Source organism: Ambystoma mexicanum, chromosome 6q (genome assembly GCF_040938575.1).
Source record: "Ambystoma mexicanum isolate Mex_15411 chromosome 6q, UKY_AmexF1_1, whole genome shotgun sequence".
In the NCBI taxonomy this organism is placed as follows: domain Eukaryota; kingdom Metazoa; phylum Chordata; class Amphibia; order Caudata; family Ambystomatidae; genus Ambystoma; species Ambystoma mexicanum.
The window spans coordinates 1,363,232,809-1,363,249,635 of record NC_090937.1 but is presented as its reverse complement, the minus strand read 5'-3'; the positions used below and the strand labels follow the sequence as shown (position 1 = coordinate 1,363,249,635).

Here is a 16,827-nt window from a genome sequence, read left to right as displayed (position 1 = left end):
AGATTACAGAGCCTCCCCCAATATTCCGTACACTGCTGTTGTAGTTTAAGCACCAGCTCGTTGTCTATGTGCTCGCTTTTCAACGCCTGTTCCAGCTCGCTTTCTGCTCTCTGTAAATCAGCCAGGACCCCATTCTGCAAGCCTTTCGATTTGGCAATCGCCACCCCTCGTACCACCACCTTAAAAGCCTCCCACAGAGTTCCCGCCGAGTCAACGCTGCCAGTGTTTGTCTCGAAATAGCTAACTATTTCTTCCCGCATGTCTTCTCTAAAAACATGGTCTTTAAGCGCCTCTGCGCGCAGACGCCACGTCGGGATCCGCGCTCTGGGGCGGCCATATTGCCATCCCACCACCATAGGCGAGTGGTCTGATAGGACCCTCGCTTTATATTCCGCACTAGACACCTCTACCAATACATCCGACGTGGCAAAGAAGTAGTCAAGCCTAGTGTGCAACTGCTGTGGGGCCGAGTAGTGAGAGTACTGTCTCACGTTGGGGTGCCTGGTCCTCCACACATCCTCGAGCTCGAAGTCCCGCAGCAGCGTCCGCAGCGCCCGGGCTGCCGGGGCGGGCCTAATCACCTTGTCGTCGGATCTGTCCAACCCCGGGTCCAACACACAGTTAAAATCCCCTCCCCACATCACCGCACTCCCAACACACCAGCTCAAGTTGGTACTCATGGTCCGGAAGTACTCTGCCGTGCCCTGGTTGGGGGCATACGTATTTACTATACACATCTCTTTGTTCTCAACCACCCCTCTTACCATAACCAGACGCCCCTCAGTATCCAACATTTCCTGCCTCGGTTGGAACGGGACATGCGGCGCCACCCAGATCAGCACACCCCTAGCATAAGCAGAGTACGTGGATCCCGCCACCGTTCCTCCCCACTTTTTCTTCACCAGCTCTAGTTTATCTCGGGTCAGATGCATTTCTTGTAATAATGCGATGTCTATCTTCTGTCTTCTCAAGTATAGCATGACTTTGTTTCGTTTCAGATAACTATTTAGGCCTCTGACGTTCCATGTCAACAATTTTATTGTAAAAATTGAAGGACTCATGTTTGATCCTACCACCGATATATTGATTTGTTTAGACATACAATCCCTTTATACTAACATCCCCCAAAGAGCCACTTTAGAAGTAGTGGAGGAAACCCTTTTAAAGCGTGAGGACAACCATCCGGTCAGTAATGCTTTTATTACTTGGTGTGCTGAAATGGCCCTTACTAAAAACTTTTTTCAATTTATGGGCCAATTTTACATGCAGGTGGAAGGCACTGCCATGGGTGCAGCAATGGCCCCGAATTTAGCGAATTTATATGTAGATATGGTGGAACAAACCGTTATTTACTCTGGGGTCAATCCTTTTAGACATCAAATATTTCAGTGGCTACGATATATTGATGATGTCTTTATGGTGTGGCATGGAACACTGGAAGAAGCCAACAATTTTGTGGTGTGGTTAAACAATCAGAACAGGTATCTAAAATTCACAGCATCCATGAGTTCTAATGAAGTCAATTATTTAGACTTGACTATTTACCATAGGGATAATCAACTATGGGTTAAACCATTCGTAAAAAGTACCGATAGGAATGCATTATTGCATTATGGTAGTCACCATGCTAAACACGTATGGGACAATTTGCCTTTTGGGCAATTTTTACGCCTTAAACGCAATAGCAGTACGAGGTTGGACTATGAAGATGGGGCTAACATTTTGATTAACAAACTCATAGAGAGAGGGTACCCTGCCAAGATTGTGAAACAATCAGCCAAACGAGCTTTTAACAATCATCGAGAAGCTTTATTTGAAAAGAAAAATAGGGATAAGGTAGAGAGCCCATTGGTATTTGTCAATACCTTTAGTAATATTTCTTACAAAGTGAAAAACATCATTCATAGAAATTGGAAGAAGATAATGACCATTCCTACTCCCTTAGTGGCTTTTAAGAAAAGTACTAATATTCGCAATTTGGTGATGCGTAATGATGTACAGAAAACTTATAGCTCTGAAGTGCGACAGAGTACTTTATGGGGACTACGTAGGGTTGTAGGTCATCACCCTTGTGGCGATTGCATTATGTGCCCTCTTACTCGCAAAATGACCTCTGTGAATTTGGGTTTGAAATCAGAATGGCAAATGAAGGAACATACTAATTGTCAAACAAATAATGTGATCTATATGATTAGATGTCCATGTGCTCTATTGTACATAGGAAAGACCAACAGAAAATGCAAGACACGTATGATAGAACACAAGAGCTGCCTTAAAAACCATGTTGAAAAAGCCCCTCTGGTGAAACATTTTGATGAGAAGGGTCATTCTTTCATGGATTTCGAATGGTGCATCTTGAAAAAAGTAAAAGGGAAGACACAGGAAGATATCAATAGAAAACTGTTAAATTTAGAACAAAAGTTAATTTTTTTAACTAATAGTCATGAAACAGGACTTAATGAAAATATTGAGTGGCATAACATTAAATAGACCATTTATTTTCTTGCGTTTTTGATGAACAGTGGAGGACGTGTCATGTAGTGTCTGATGGTATTTCCTATTATGATGTACCTACTGTTAAATAGGAATTCATTTCGAAGAACTTACGGAAGTACAGCATGTGGGCAGGGTACTTTGTACTATTTATTAGAGATGACCGAACCTTTCTTTAAAAAGGCGAGGTTGGCCCCTAGTGTATTTTCATATGTTAATGCGAGTGTGACCTGTTAAAATTGAATGACTAATATCAGCAAATACTGGACTTCTTGTGTAAACTTTGTACTGTGCCTTTTCCCTAAAATAAGGGCATTAACCATCTGTGCACCTTAGGGCCCCGACATTAATGGAGAGAAGTATTTTTACTTTACCTTCCTCCCATTTTTTGAAAATACATGGATGAGCTTAGATGAGTGTTGGGGGACTATATCTTGCTCCTGCAGTGGCTTTATTTCACGGGTTGCTAGGGTAGCCACGCTGGTTTTGGTGATGGCACGGCGTTGCGCTATTCGCGATGACGTCGTCGCGTCACGTTTTGACGCGATGACGTCATCAATGGGCGTGCGACCGCGGCGCTATAAAATAAATAGAAAAGCTCGCGTTTGCGAAGCAGATCAGCAGCAGAATAATAACACTCTGCAGATGGGTTTCGGCTGGAGCATTACTAAAGGTAAGCTGGGGGACCTATATTTAGGAAACTGATGGGGATTGCTTTACCAGGATTTTCACCTTTGTTGAATTCACTTGCTAAAGATGTATGTTTGTGTTGATTACATCCTCATTTTAGGGAAGACCCTTTCCACGGAGTACTATGAAGCAAAATAAGATTGGGGCTCAGGAAAATTATTGACAAGACTGCAGACCCTAAAATAATAGTAATATTATATAATTGAGGGATAAAAAGGTATGATCTCTCTCTCTTGTTTCCTTTGTTCCTTGCCGCTGTTTGTTGTTTCGGCTCGTTTTTTCTGTATACTGAGAACTTACAGGGTGTCCTATCTTTTGACAGAATACTAACTGCATATTTGATCTGGTTTGGAGGCTGACCTATGTACTTTGCCCACAAGAGAGGAAAATCAGGATTGGAATGGAGGTGAGGTTTGACCCCAGTAGACTATACGAGGAACTGGTTGAGGGTTCAGAATAGATGTGCGTATTGGATGACTAGATCATTCATCAATTGCCATGATGATTTGATGAGTACAGCAAAAAATGTGGTGTGATAGGTTCTATATCTCTCTCTAACACTGTGAATAGTGAAGGACAAAATTGTGATTGTCTAAATAAACTTGTACAACATGAAAGAGGTTACAAGTTTCAAGCACTAGTATTTTATAGAGTATATACTTGATGTATCCTAATGGTGATTAGGACTGGCTGGGTGAAGCAAAATAACCTACTATGCCAAGATAGTAATTTGTTTTTATATTGTATGTATCCTCAGCTTTAGAAACTGGAACCATAGAGAGAAGTCTACAAGAAGCACAAGACAATTTTTTGCCCCTGAAGAATGTCCAGTTAATAAAAACATCCAGGACAGAAACTTATATAAGTTGGGCTAAGTTGTTATACACAGTTGGAAATAAGAACAATTGAATTAGCTACTGTGGAGAGTGTTTAAATGATTATATAATTTGAATAGGTGTGGAATAATTACCACTTTTATAACATTGTATATTTTGTATGTGATGTAATGCATTTTTTAGTAAAATGTTTTTTGATACTTGTGCTGTTTAGCAAATGAATTAAATATGATATTTTAAATACTGTACACATGACATTTATTGTACGTGACACAGCATGTATTTGGTTGAATAGGCTGTGTGATAAGGTTTCAGATTGTTGAGGGTAAACATGGGGTGTTTAATAAATATGTCCATGTCCCTTCTTTTTGATTAAATAAACAATTTTAGCTCCCCCATAATTCACTAGTATCCTGCTCTCTCCCCTCCGACCATCCCCGCTCATCCATGCCGTCTAGATATCTCATCCACAATACTCCCTTAGGGCTCGCGATCAAACTCAAACTTCCCAACACTATATACACCCCAACTGTCCCCACACCCCCAACTCCCCCCTCCCATCCCCCCCCAACTCCCCCCCCAACTGTTGCCCAGCTCCATCCCTGGATCTCAGGCCCCCCCACATCTAGTTCCGGCTGTTACACACAGAGCCCAGTAGGGTAAAGTCGCCCTAACGGCCACTTAACTAAAAAACACTAAACGGGGGTGAATGGACTAGCCCCGAAAGGCTCCCTTATAAGACAACAGTTACAGTGCAGACAGTGCACTAACCATCCAGTTCCAGGCCCGACTTCCCCAGGCCATAGCAATAACTATAGTCAAGTCCCACAGTCTCCAGCTGCACCCTCTCCCGTCGTCGATCACTTATCTCTCATTTCCACCTTTATCCGCCTGGACATCCGGCTCCTGGGGGCTGCCCTGCATGTCCAGCCACCCCATGGCTTCCTCAGGCGACTCGAAAAACAAGGATCTGTTGTTGTGAATCACCTTCAATTTGGCCGGATAAAGGAGCATATATTTCTTTCCCACCTCTCTCAGTCTTCTTTTAACCGCCCCAAAGTTCATCCGACTCCTCTGCACCATCATGGTGTAGTCTGGGTAGGCCGTTATAGTTGCCTCCCCTCTCTTGATGGTTCCCCCCTTACGGAAATGCTCCAAAATCCTCTCTCTGTCTCGGTAGTTAAGGATTTTGGCTATCATAGGCCTGGGCGGACCGCCCGGTGGAGGCCTCCTAGCCAATGCCCTATGTGCTCGCTCCACCGCAAAACCCTGCGACAGCGCACCCCCGGTGATCTCTTGGAGCAACATATTCTCGATAAACCCCGTGGGGTTATGACCCTCCAATCCTTCCGGGATGCCCACAATACGGATATTGTTCCTCCGGGCGCGCCCTTCTGCTTCTTCGGCTCTGTTCTCCAAGTTGCGCACTCTCTGCGCCAAGACATGCAGGTCGGCCTTGTGTGAGGCACAATCCGCCGTGTTGGCGCTCCCCTCCTTTTCTAGGCTCTCCGTGCGCTCCGATAGGGTCTTCACATCCTGTCGAAGTAGATTCACCTCCTCCCGAACTTCTCCCACTTTGAGGTCGAGTACTGTTTTTAGGTCCGCCACCACCATTTCAAGCTTGGCCTCCCAGGTGGTTTTCAAATCCGCTTTCAGTTCAGCGATCGCAACTAACACATCCTGATTTGGACTAGCGGTGGCCATGCCACATGCGGATGGCTTCTCCTTGCTCCGAGCACTCTCCGGGCCCGTTGGTGTCTTGGTAAACTCATCCAACGTGGGCTGTTTCACTCTCTGTCTGATGGGCTTATTAGACATCTCGCAGCCACTGTATGCCGTGGGCCCGTTCACTCCCACCTCACCACCACCAAGGGGGAGAGAGGCCTACTTTCCGCCCACAATGGAGCGTGTTCTTCTTCACGCCTCAAGTGTCCCTTTGTAGCAGCCTCTTCCACCACTCATCCGGGTCCCCCACCAAAGGACTCCTGAACTCCCGCTGCAGTTCACCGGCAGAGTAGCCGATTCGGATCACCGCCAAGTCCCACGCAGCACCGTCGTAGGACTGGCCGTAATCCAAGCGTCTCCTGTTGGCTGCCAGCCACCAAGAAGGCCAGCAACGTCAAAATGTGGGCCCTTCGTCTCGGGACTTCCGCGTGACATGCATGCGGTACTTCGGTACTCAAGCCGCGAGGTCCGTTCCACCGGTCAGCCCGGGCGGGTCCCAGTGTCGACCGCTGACCGTCGCTGACCGTCTCCCGAGCCCGTGCTAGGTAATCGGTGCCCACAAAGACGCGCCGATGTTCTCCCAGAGGCGTATCTCTTTCCACACAGCCCGCGCTACCGCCGTTCACCTCGAGGGTGCTCCCCCCATCCTATATGTGTCTCCTCCGTAGTCCGGTATGGGCTGCCACTTTCGCTCAGTCAGGGTCGCGACTCCAGGGACTTCGATCCCATATAACTGCTGTTATCGGGCTTGCGAAGGATCCAGCTCGTCAGCAGTTGTGCAGTTTACATTCATGGACGGATGCCCACGTTTCTGGCTTTCAGGAGTTAGTGCTTATGCACTTTTGCGCAGGATAAATGTAGGATCTCCAGGAGCTCTTCCAGGAGCGCGTCCTCTTACATGGCTTCCAAGCCACGCTCCCCCATCCAGCCACTTCCCTGACCCATCAGAGGCAGTCCGCAATAGCCTGCCAATCCACTTTCTCCCTTCTTCTATTATCACAGGAGCAGTGTTCAGATGCTAGCAATGTCTCAGCACAAGGGTCAGTGCAGTTTATTCCATGGGTGATCTACAGAGGGGATTGTTACAATGTAGATGCTCATGTAGACACTAAAGCCTTCCACTTGTGTAGTCCTGATTTCACTTTCGGATCGTGTCGTAGCCCGGGAGCTTCACATCTCGCCTCTGAGCTGCTTCCGAACACCCGCCTCTGTGGGCTGAGGGACTCACATGCAACGCAGCGGCTCCAGCGCTGCAGTCCGCCGTCTCCAGTGCCCGCTCCGGCCCAGCGCACGCCGTCCGCCCTCGCCAGCCCCGAGAAATGCAGGGCACTTCGTTAGTTTCGTTGTGAGGTCCGCCTCACCCGCCAGCACGGTTGGGCCCTAGTGCCGGCCGCTCACCTTCACGGGCGGTCCTCCGAGCCCGCACCGGGCAACGGAGGCCACCGGAGACACGGCAATGCACCCCAGAGGTGCGCGGATGCCCCACACGGCCCGCCCCGCGGCCGTCCGCACACAGAGCGCCTTCACCAGCTTATGGTCCTTTGTTCGGCGCAGCCGCCATTTTGTCTACGCCAGTCCGCAGCTCCGGGGGCTTCGCACGCTCAGATCTGCCGTTCCCTGGGTTGCTCGGGTCTCATATTATTGGCAATTATTCCACGTGCCCTCATGAGCAGATGCCTGTGTTCCTGGCGTCGGAAGGTCAGCACAAGTGCACTTATTCCAAGGATGAATGAAGGATCTCCGGGAGCTCTTCCGAGAGCACGTCTCCTCACATGGCCTTCAAGCCACGCCCGCCCTGCAGGATATTTGATATGAAATAGTATTCCATTGGCACTACACTCCCGGCAAGCTTCACAAGATTTTTCCGGAATCCATGGAGGCACGCTGGAGGTGGTGCAGGGGAATTGGCTCTTGGTCCCACATTTGGTGGAGATGTCCCAAGTTGGAGTCCTTTTGAGGGAGGTCCAAGAGGCCCAGGTTCAGGCTCTGGGGGAAGAGGCAAGGGCATCTTTGGAGAAATATTCTGTTAGGTTTGGATTCGGGGGTCCCCGGGCGGCATGTCTAGACCGCAAAGGAAATCCTGCATAATACTTACACTTTCAGCTATGCTACATATCGCGCAACGATGGAAATGGGCAGAGATCTCATCCCTCCAAGACAGGTATAGGAAGGTTTGGCACTTTCTGGCTCTAGAATGTGCATCATATGTTATGCTCAATGAGTTACCCAGATTCGCCAATGATTGGAAGGAGGTAATTTCACTCCTTAAAGAAGACTATAGAGTTCAGTGGTGCCCCCAATGCCTGAAACTTCTGGAACTGATTTGTACTGTGACCCTGGGGGATTGTTGGCTCACGACACAGATGCAACCAGATTCTCTTGTGGGGGAAGTTGAGAGGGCAAGGGGATGAAGGGAGTTAAGTTGTTGTAGTTATGGAAGTCGGTTAATGTGTTACACTATACTATTACTTGCTTCATGGAAACTGTCACTTGATCTCTGTGGCGCAAGTGGAGGAGAAGAGGTATAGGGCATATCAGTCCCTCTTACAAGATTATTCCAGATTGAGCCTTAGAAGGGAACCATCTGCTTCAGACCAGTTTATTTCAAGATGGCCACCAGCAATTGACACACGGACCAGAAACACCCTGCTGACTGCAAAAGTAGCCTCTCACCTGTCAACATGGTGCGTTGCTTCTTTCTTGACTTAATGATACTGTAATTATTTCCCTTACCCTGGCTTTCCTGGATTACTTATTATTATATCCCTTTCTTTCTACCATTCTGCTTTCTCCCTCTTTGTGCTTGTTTCTCTTTATAACTCTTCACAACGTCGAACTTCTGGACATCCCCCCGTGGATTTACATTTGCGCAAATTGTTTCCCATGTGATACAGCATTTACTTTCCTCGTAGCACAACACGTTCATCGTTCACCAATCCATCCCGTTGACCCAGCGCAACCCGTAACCAATTCCATTTCTGTTTCGGGATCTCAGTACATGTATCACGGTGCCGTTCAACTGCGCTGCTGGACTTTCCTGGTATCCCCGGGATTTAAGAATCCTTCGCTTCGTATCAGAAAGTTCTTTTCTCGCTTCAGCTGTGCCAGCGCCTCGCTGGTCATTCAATTTCAGGAGCCCCTTCAAGTGGCATCCTCGCAAAGGCAGCTGCCCCTCTCCATCGCCTCTCAACGGCACCTCGTGGTCATTCGAGTCTCTGTGCCTTGGATTTATTTAGAAGGAATCTGCTTTCATTTGCTGCCACTGCATGGCGGCGCGTTTATTATTTTGTCTACAGTTCATACGTTTGCAAGCATATTCCTAAGCATATTCAGATTCTTTGTAATAGAATCTCTGGTTACTGGGAATCAGCTTCCGGGATTCAACTGCCCTCTACCTTGGAATACTCTGCTGCAACACACACCTGAAACACAGAAGATCTTCCTAAGAGCTGCCCCCTGATCTACAATAGGGTTTTATCCCCCAGGATGGTTTCCAAAGACTCTACACCGGGCAATGTTACTCACTTCTAGAGACTGGTGTGTGGAAGGCTCCCCTTTTTCCTCATTGGCAGATATAACTACACTCGGTTAAGGGCCATTGTTTTTCTGTGTTTATCGTACATTGTGTTCTTAACAGAAACTGATACACTGATGTGACAGACCACTTAGACCAGGTAGATAAGTTTACCAAAAATCAATCTTTATTGACTAATTTAAGAAAATAAAAAAAATATTCATTCAAGTATCAGTTCTCTTTCCAGCCGAGATAACTCTGATCGGGTTTCCGTGAGTGTAAGGCTGAAATCTCTGTCTAGTCTTTGTAAACCCACTGATATGAACTTGTGGACTCCTCGCTTCCAAACCGATTCTGAAATGACAAAGAGAACTCCCCATCAGTCCTTTGTCTCTCTTTGCTTTATATAGGGGCTGTCCACTCTTGACCCAATCAGGACTCTTCTTCTGTCCGAGGATATAAAAACCCTCCCAAGCCCCGCCCCCTTCCTTCCGTGCTCCCAGTCGCGATGATGTCTCTCCGCCATGTGCCCCGAGGTGAAGATTGGGATTTTTATAGTTAGAAGACCCTGGCTTTGGTAAGGATAAAGACTTTCTAATATCATTCTATTTGTTCTCTTGTCTCTGTTTTACGAGTGTGAGGTTATACGGCTCTTTTGCTTCTCTTTGTTCCGTTCCCCGTTTGTGACGTGTTGGCCCAACAACCTCTCCCCATTGGTCGTTCGTACTGCGGAACATGCTGCACACTCCGGCAGACCCTTTTTCCGTCTTATCGCCTGTGTCGTGGTTACCGCGTTCCTTGCCCGTAGGTTCCTCGCCATTTCTCAACACCGCTAACGGCCGTGCGTAAGGGTTACCGATATTTGTATTCAGGCAGCACAATTCGCGGATGGCACCCAGGTCTGCCTCTGACCACAATTGACTGCTTCCTTCAGTTATTTCCTCCTCCTCCTTTCGGCTTGTACATTCAGGTTTGGGTTTTGTTTTTCCAGTGTCCATCTCACTGCTTCCAGCGGGCCCCTCCGTTGTTTCCGGGTATTTGGTGTTCGCATGGTGTCCCATGGTCTCTGATGCAGTCTGGCAGTTACACACACCACCCCAGGAATCGAGCCGCTCGGGCCGATGCATGCTCCGGGACAGATAGTCAGGAACCACCTGAAATGACGCTGGTTTATGTACCGTTTTGAAGGAGAATGCTTGCAGCGTGAGAAACCACCTAAGAACTCTTTGGTTGGAATCCTTGTTCGTAGCCAACCACTGTAGGGGAGCATGGTCTGTGAAAACTGTAAAAGTTCTTCCAAACAGGTAATATCGTAAGGTCTCAATGGCCCATTTAATGGCCAAACACTCTTTTTCTAAGGTAGAGTACGTTTGCTCATGAGGTAGAAGTTTCCTGCTGATAAAGGATACAGGTATTAAGTCCTCTTCTGTTCCCTGTGACAAAACAGCCCCCAATCCGGTTCCGGAAGCATCAGTCTGCACAAAAAACGGTTGTCCGAAGTCTGGACATTTCAAGACTGGTCTAGTTGAAAGGATAGTTTTAAGAGACTGAAATGCAGCTTTGGCTGAGTCGTCTTGTAACAAGTTTCCCTTATAGGTGGATTTAAGGTCATCCGTCAATGGACCTGCAATGGTTGAGAACATAGGTATGAACCTTCTAAAATAGCCTACGAAACCCAGGAACGCTCTTATTTGTTTCCTGTTACTAGGCATGGCCAGTTTTGTAATAGCCTCAACTTTGTCCACTTGGGGTTTAATAACCCCTCCTCCCACCAGGTAACCTAAGTACTTTGTTTCTCTGGCCCCGAGGATGTTTTTTTTAGGATTGATGTGTAGTCCTGCCCTTCCTAGGGAGCTTATTACCTTCACCAAATGTTCAAGATGATCCTTCCATGTTTTGCTAAACACAATAATATCGTCCAGATATGCTGAACTGTAAGCTGTGTGTGGAGCCAAGACTTTATTCATTAAGGCCTGAAAAGTCGCTGGTGCGCTGTGTAAACCAAAGGGTAATACGGTGAACTGATAGAGCCCTGATGGAGTAGAGAATGCCATCTTCAATTTGTCTTCTTTCCGTAGGGGAATCTGCCAATATCCTTTGGTCAGGTCAATCGTACTGATGTATCTCGCTGTACTCAGTTGCTCTATTAACTCATCGATTCTGGGCATAGGATACGCTTGAAAGGTTGATATGGTGTTTAGTTTCCTGTAATCCATACAAAACCTGATGGATCCATCGGGTTTGGGAACTAGCACAATTGGAGAAGACCAGTGGCTGGTGGATGGTTCTATTACTCCCAGATGTAACATTTCTTCTACCTAAGCTTGTACTGCTGCTCTTTTTGATTCAGGCAGTCTGTAGGGGCGGATTCTTACTGTTTGGGAGGGGTCAGTGTGAATCTCATGTTCTACAAGGGAGTCCTTCCAGGATAGAAAGAAAACACTTGTTCCAAGGATTGTAAATGTCTTTCCAGTTCTTTTTTTTTCTCGTGCTCAAGTTGTGCCCCCCAGTTCACCGCCTGGAAAGCCTTTTCCGTATTCGTCACCTCTAGTTGGTTTACCCTTAGGGTTTCTCTTCCAGGTTCCTTCCAACTTTTTAGGAGATTGATATGATAGTTCTGGTGTTTTTCCCTTCTGTCGGGTTGTTCAACCAGGTAATTCACGGGGCCTAAGATGGCTGTAATTTTATATGGTCCTCTCCACTGTGCCAGCATTTTATATCTTGTGACACTTGAGCTCTTCCCAGGTTTTCTTTGGCTAGCTCTCTAAGTTTAGTCAGGTGTTCCTTCATTTCTAATTCATAGTCCGTGAGAGGTTTTTCTTCCTCTTCTTCTTCCCAATCTTTCTTGGCTATGTCCAGGATTGTTTTTGGCTTATGTCCGAACAACAGTTCGAATGGTGAGAACCCCGTAGATGACTGGGGAGTATCTCTAAGAATCATCAAGACCCAAGGCAACACTCTGTCCCAATCTTTTCCTGATGGTGCTGTTACTCTTTTGAGCATGGTCTTAATAGTTTTGTTGTACCTCTCAACTAGTCCATCCGTTTGAGGGTGATATACGGAAGTATGTAGCTGCTTGATACCTAGTTGTTTGCACACTTTTTCCATAACTCCAGATACAAAGTTGCGTCCTTGATCAGTTACTATTTCATTAGGCAGTCCGACTCGCGAAAAGAATGGAACCAACTGTTGGCATACTTGTTGAGCACTAATACCCCTCATTGGGAACGCTTCCGGGTATCTGGTTGCATAGTCCACTATGACTTATATGAATTTGTGTCCATGACTGTTAGGTTCCAAGGGGCCTATCAGGTCCATTCCTATTCTTGTAAATGGTTCTTTTATCAGAGGCATTGGCTGTAGAGGGGCTTTGTGTGGTTTGTGAGGACTGCTTTTTTGACAAATCGGGCACTCTTCGCAGTATTTAGTCACTTCACTGTACACCCCTGGCCAAAAGAACCTTATTAACAATTTCTCTTGTGTCTTTTCCCTTCCTAGATGTCCGCCTACCACGTCATCGTGAGCTAAACTTAACTCAATTGACCTAAAACTTTTAAGCACCAGTAATTGTTCCAATTCCCCTCTACTTGAATCGTTAGTTACGCGATATATCAAGCCTTTCTTGGTTTTGAACCAGGGATATCCTGTTCCAAAATCCTGGACAGGTACGGCTCGTTCTCTCGCATTCTTCAGAGTAGGATCTTTTAACAGTTCACTTCGAATTTACTTTATGCTGTCCTCTGGTAACCAGTCTATCATTCCAATGCATTTGTTTCCTACTTCCCATTGTCGTTTAACTTCTCTAACCTCTTTCTGGATTTTCTTTATATGGTTGGGAACACCTTGTTCAATCTCGCTCTGTGCATATGGTGCTGACTTTAACCATTCTGCTTCGTTTACACACTCTCCAAAGGTTGGTAAGTCAGTACTCACTAACACCTGGGCTGGCAAGTGAGGCATTATGGCGACTCTCATTCTGGAATTTATCCCATTAACTTCTAGGTCTACTTCCTTAGAAGGATACTCTTTACTGTCCCCATGTACACATCTTATTTGAATAGGTTGTCTTCCCACCCCTTTTACCCCACTTACATCCGGCCTTATAGCTGTTTGTTCACTTCCGGAATCAAGAAGGCCTTGTCTTGGAGTGCCATCCACTCGGGCTTCCACTAGATAAGGCTCCCTTCGTCTCCGGAATTCTCTGGCCTGAGCACATCCAATTTCCATCGGCTCTGGCTTAGGTCTTCTCGGGCAGAACCAGGCTATATGTCCCCATTCACCACAGTCAAAGCACTGAGGTTGCTTGTTCGGGGAGGGCCAGGCTGTCATACGATTTTCTAGGCGGCTGTTCTTGACTTCCGGGGCTGGAGTTCCTCGAGGTGCTGGTTTATGTACATCCAATGGAGCCAACCTGGTGGTGCCGGCTTTTTGAAAAGCCGTAGCAATGTCAATGGCCTCGGATAAAGTGGGCCAGTGGTGTTGACGTACCCACCGTTGCATAGCAGTGGGTAGAGCATCCACAAACTGTTCTAGCTTAACTTTGTCCATGATTTCTTGAACAGTGCTAGCCGTTGGTTTTAGCCATTTATCGCTTAAGTTGTGTATTCTATAATACAATTGCCTGGGGGTCTCTCCGTTGCACAGACGGGTCTCTCTTAGCCTAGCCCTGTAGGCTTCCTCGTCTACCCCCATCCGTTCCAGTATGGTTTTCTTAATCTCTGCATATGTGGCATCGCCTGCAGGGTTAGCAGCCTGGTAGGCTCCTTACATGGATCCAGTCAAGAGGGGAACAATGAAGTGGCCCCATTTTTCCACTGGCCACTGAGAATTTCTGGCTACTCTTTCCAAATTTGTAAAAAAGTACCCTGGGTCTTCTCCTGGCTAGAATTTCTGAAACACGTTGGTAGAGGCTATAGAAGCTCCTCTGGTGGCTGTCATCGTTTCGGCGATCTGTTTAATGACATCTTGATTAGCCGCTTGGATTTGTAGCGCTTGTTGTAAGGCTTGTCTGTCTGCCTGAGCCTGGTGGGTCTGCACCTGTAACGACTGCTGAAGTTGATGCTGTCCGTCCGTGAGAGCCTTGATGAGGGCCTCCATGGCGTTTACGATCCCACCGCTGCCACCAAATTGTTACAGACCACTCAGACCAGGTAGATAAGTTTAACAAAAATCAGTCCTTATTGACTAATTTAAGAAAATAAAAAAAATATTCATTCAAGTATCAGTTCTCTTTCCAGCCGAGATAACTCTGATCGGGTTTCCGTGAGTGTAAGGCTGAAATCTCTGTCTAGTCTTTGTAAACCCACTGATATGGACTCTTGGACTCCTCGCTTCCAAACCGATTCTGAAATGAGAAAGAGAACTCCCCATCAGTCCTTTGTCTCTCTTTGCTTTATATAGGGGCTGGCCACTCTTGACCCAATCAGGACTCTCCTTCTGTCCGAGGATATAAAAACCCTCCCAAGCCCCGCCCCCTTCCTTCCGTGCTCCCAGTCGCCATGATGTCTCTCCGCCATGTGCCCTGAGGTGAAGATTGGGATTTTTATAGTAAGAAGATCCTGGCTTTGGTAAGGATAAAGACTTTCTAATATCTTTCTTTTTGTTCCTTTGTCTCTGTTTTACGAGTGTGAGGTTATAAGGTTCTTTTGCTTCTCTTTGTTCCGTTCCCCGTTTGTGCCGTTTTGGCCCAACAACCTCTCCCCATTGGTCGTTCGTACTGCAGAACATGCTGCACACTCCGGCAGACCCTTGTTCCGTCTTATCGCCTGTGTTGTGGTTACCGCTTTTCTTACCCGTAGGTTCCTCGCCATTTCTCAACCCCGCTACCGGCCGCGCATAAGGGTTACCGATATTTGTATTCAGGCAACACAATTCGCGGATGGCATCCAGGTCTGCCTCTGACCACAATTGACTGCTTCCTTCAGTTATTTCCTCCTCCTCCTTTCGGCTTGTACATTCAGGTTCGGGTTTTGTTTTTCCAGTGTCCGTCTCACTGCTTCCCGCGGGCCCCTCTGTTGTTTCCGGGTATTTGGTGTTCGCATGGCGTCCCATGCCCTCTGATGCAGTCTGGCTGTTACAACAGAATAACACCAAAAAATAATTTCTTTAAAATGTACATCTTCATCTACACTACTATACGTATGTAAACTATTGCATACATATACTAGATGCTATGCCATATACTGATACACTCATATGGTAAATACTGACACTACATTCATTTATACTACATACACTTTTTATTAGATTAACCTTAACTTGAATACAATTTTATTTTTCATAGTAAAAACACATTTCAATGAAAAAACAGGTTTTAACCGAAGTTAATGATACAATCCAATCTTTAAATGTAAAAAACAAGTATTATTTATTCCACACGCAGAGGCCAGAGAAAGTTCAGTTCATTGAGGACGGCTGACGCATTTCGAGAAGTATATTCTCTTCTTCATGAGCCAAAGATCATGTACAAGAACTAGATGTAAAAAATGTAGAGAAAAGGAAAGCACAATCAGGATAGTGCTACTATAAGTCAATTCCACAATCTATCTAGTATTTATCATCATACAGTTGGAATTCCACCAGTAGAATGACACGTACGGTGTCTCAACAATTGTATAGACAAAAGAAACCCGTAATAAGGATCAAAATACACAGAATTGGGTTCAGTTCTATCCAAAGCCACAGGCAACCAAAACGAAGGATGGCCAAATAGATAATTGTCAGGGGGATAGTGAATGGTAAAGAACAATTAAAATAGATATACTGAAAGGGATGGATGTAGATATGCTCACCAAGACTAGAGAAGTCCTTTATGCTGCTACGTTTTGGAGGTGGCTCTGCGTAAGCAGAGGATTCAAACGGATAATGAATTATAAAGATAATTCAGCATAAAACAGGTGCCCAGTAGACTGCAAAGAATAAAGCGCAAAACCTATTATCAGCATGGTTTCCCAAAGTGACAACAAGAAAGGTATAGATTTAAGGGACAAACACTCACCCTTGTAAGGTGAATATCCATCTCAGAGCGTCAAGATTCTATTCGGCGGGTGCCTAGGACAGCGTGTGGTCATTAATCGAGTGCTAGTTGAGTCATAGTGACAGGATCTGTGGGTAACCCAAGAGCGCTGTGCGTTAGTATATGAGCGCGTCTGCCCAAAAACAATTATAAGGCTCAGCGTCAGTTATATGGGAGTGATAGAACTTACTAAGTAGGCAACGTAGTGCGGTCTCTGATCCAGGCAATCTGCACCCGGCATGCTGTTAGTATCAAGAGCGAGTCGCTCAACCCAATCGTGGGGACGCGGTCGTCAGTGGAAATTGTTACTATGAGAGGGACGCTTCCCGTGAAGCGAAAGACCCTCTTGCGTGCATTAGCTAGTATGTAAAGTCTGTGGTGCGTCGAAACAGATAAGGCTTGTGTTAGAAGTCTGGTTAACAAGTGTTAGTGCAAGCTGGCGGGCATGTTTAAAGATATATATCCCATAAGGATGCTTGATAAGTAGTGCTAGGGTCAATCTGGGATAGAATAGAATTAAATAGAGTAAATGAAATTCGAATCACTTAATAGAA

The 16,827-nt window shown here is 46.2% G+C and overlaps 1 protein-coding gene across 2 annotated transcripts in view; it reads left to right on the top strand.

Moving 5' to 3' along the window:
• The window catches only part of JAKMIP1 (janus kinase and microtubule interacting protein 1), a 3,487,328-nt gene that overhangs the window by 340,616 nt on the left and 3,129,885 nt on the right, over positions 1-16,827 (top strand). The gene's annotated exons all lie outside the window — the stretch shown is intronic.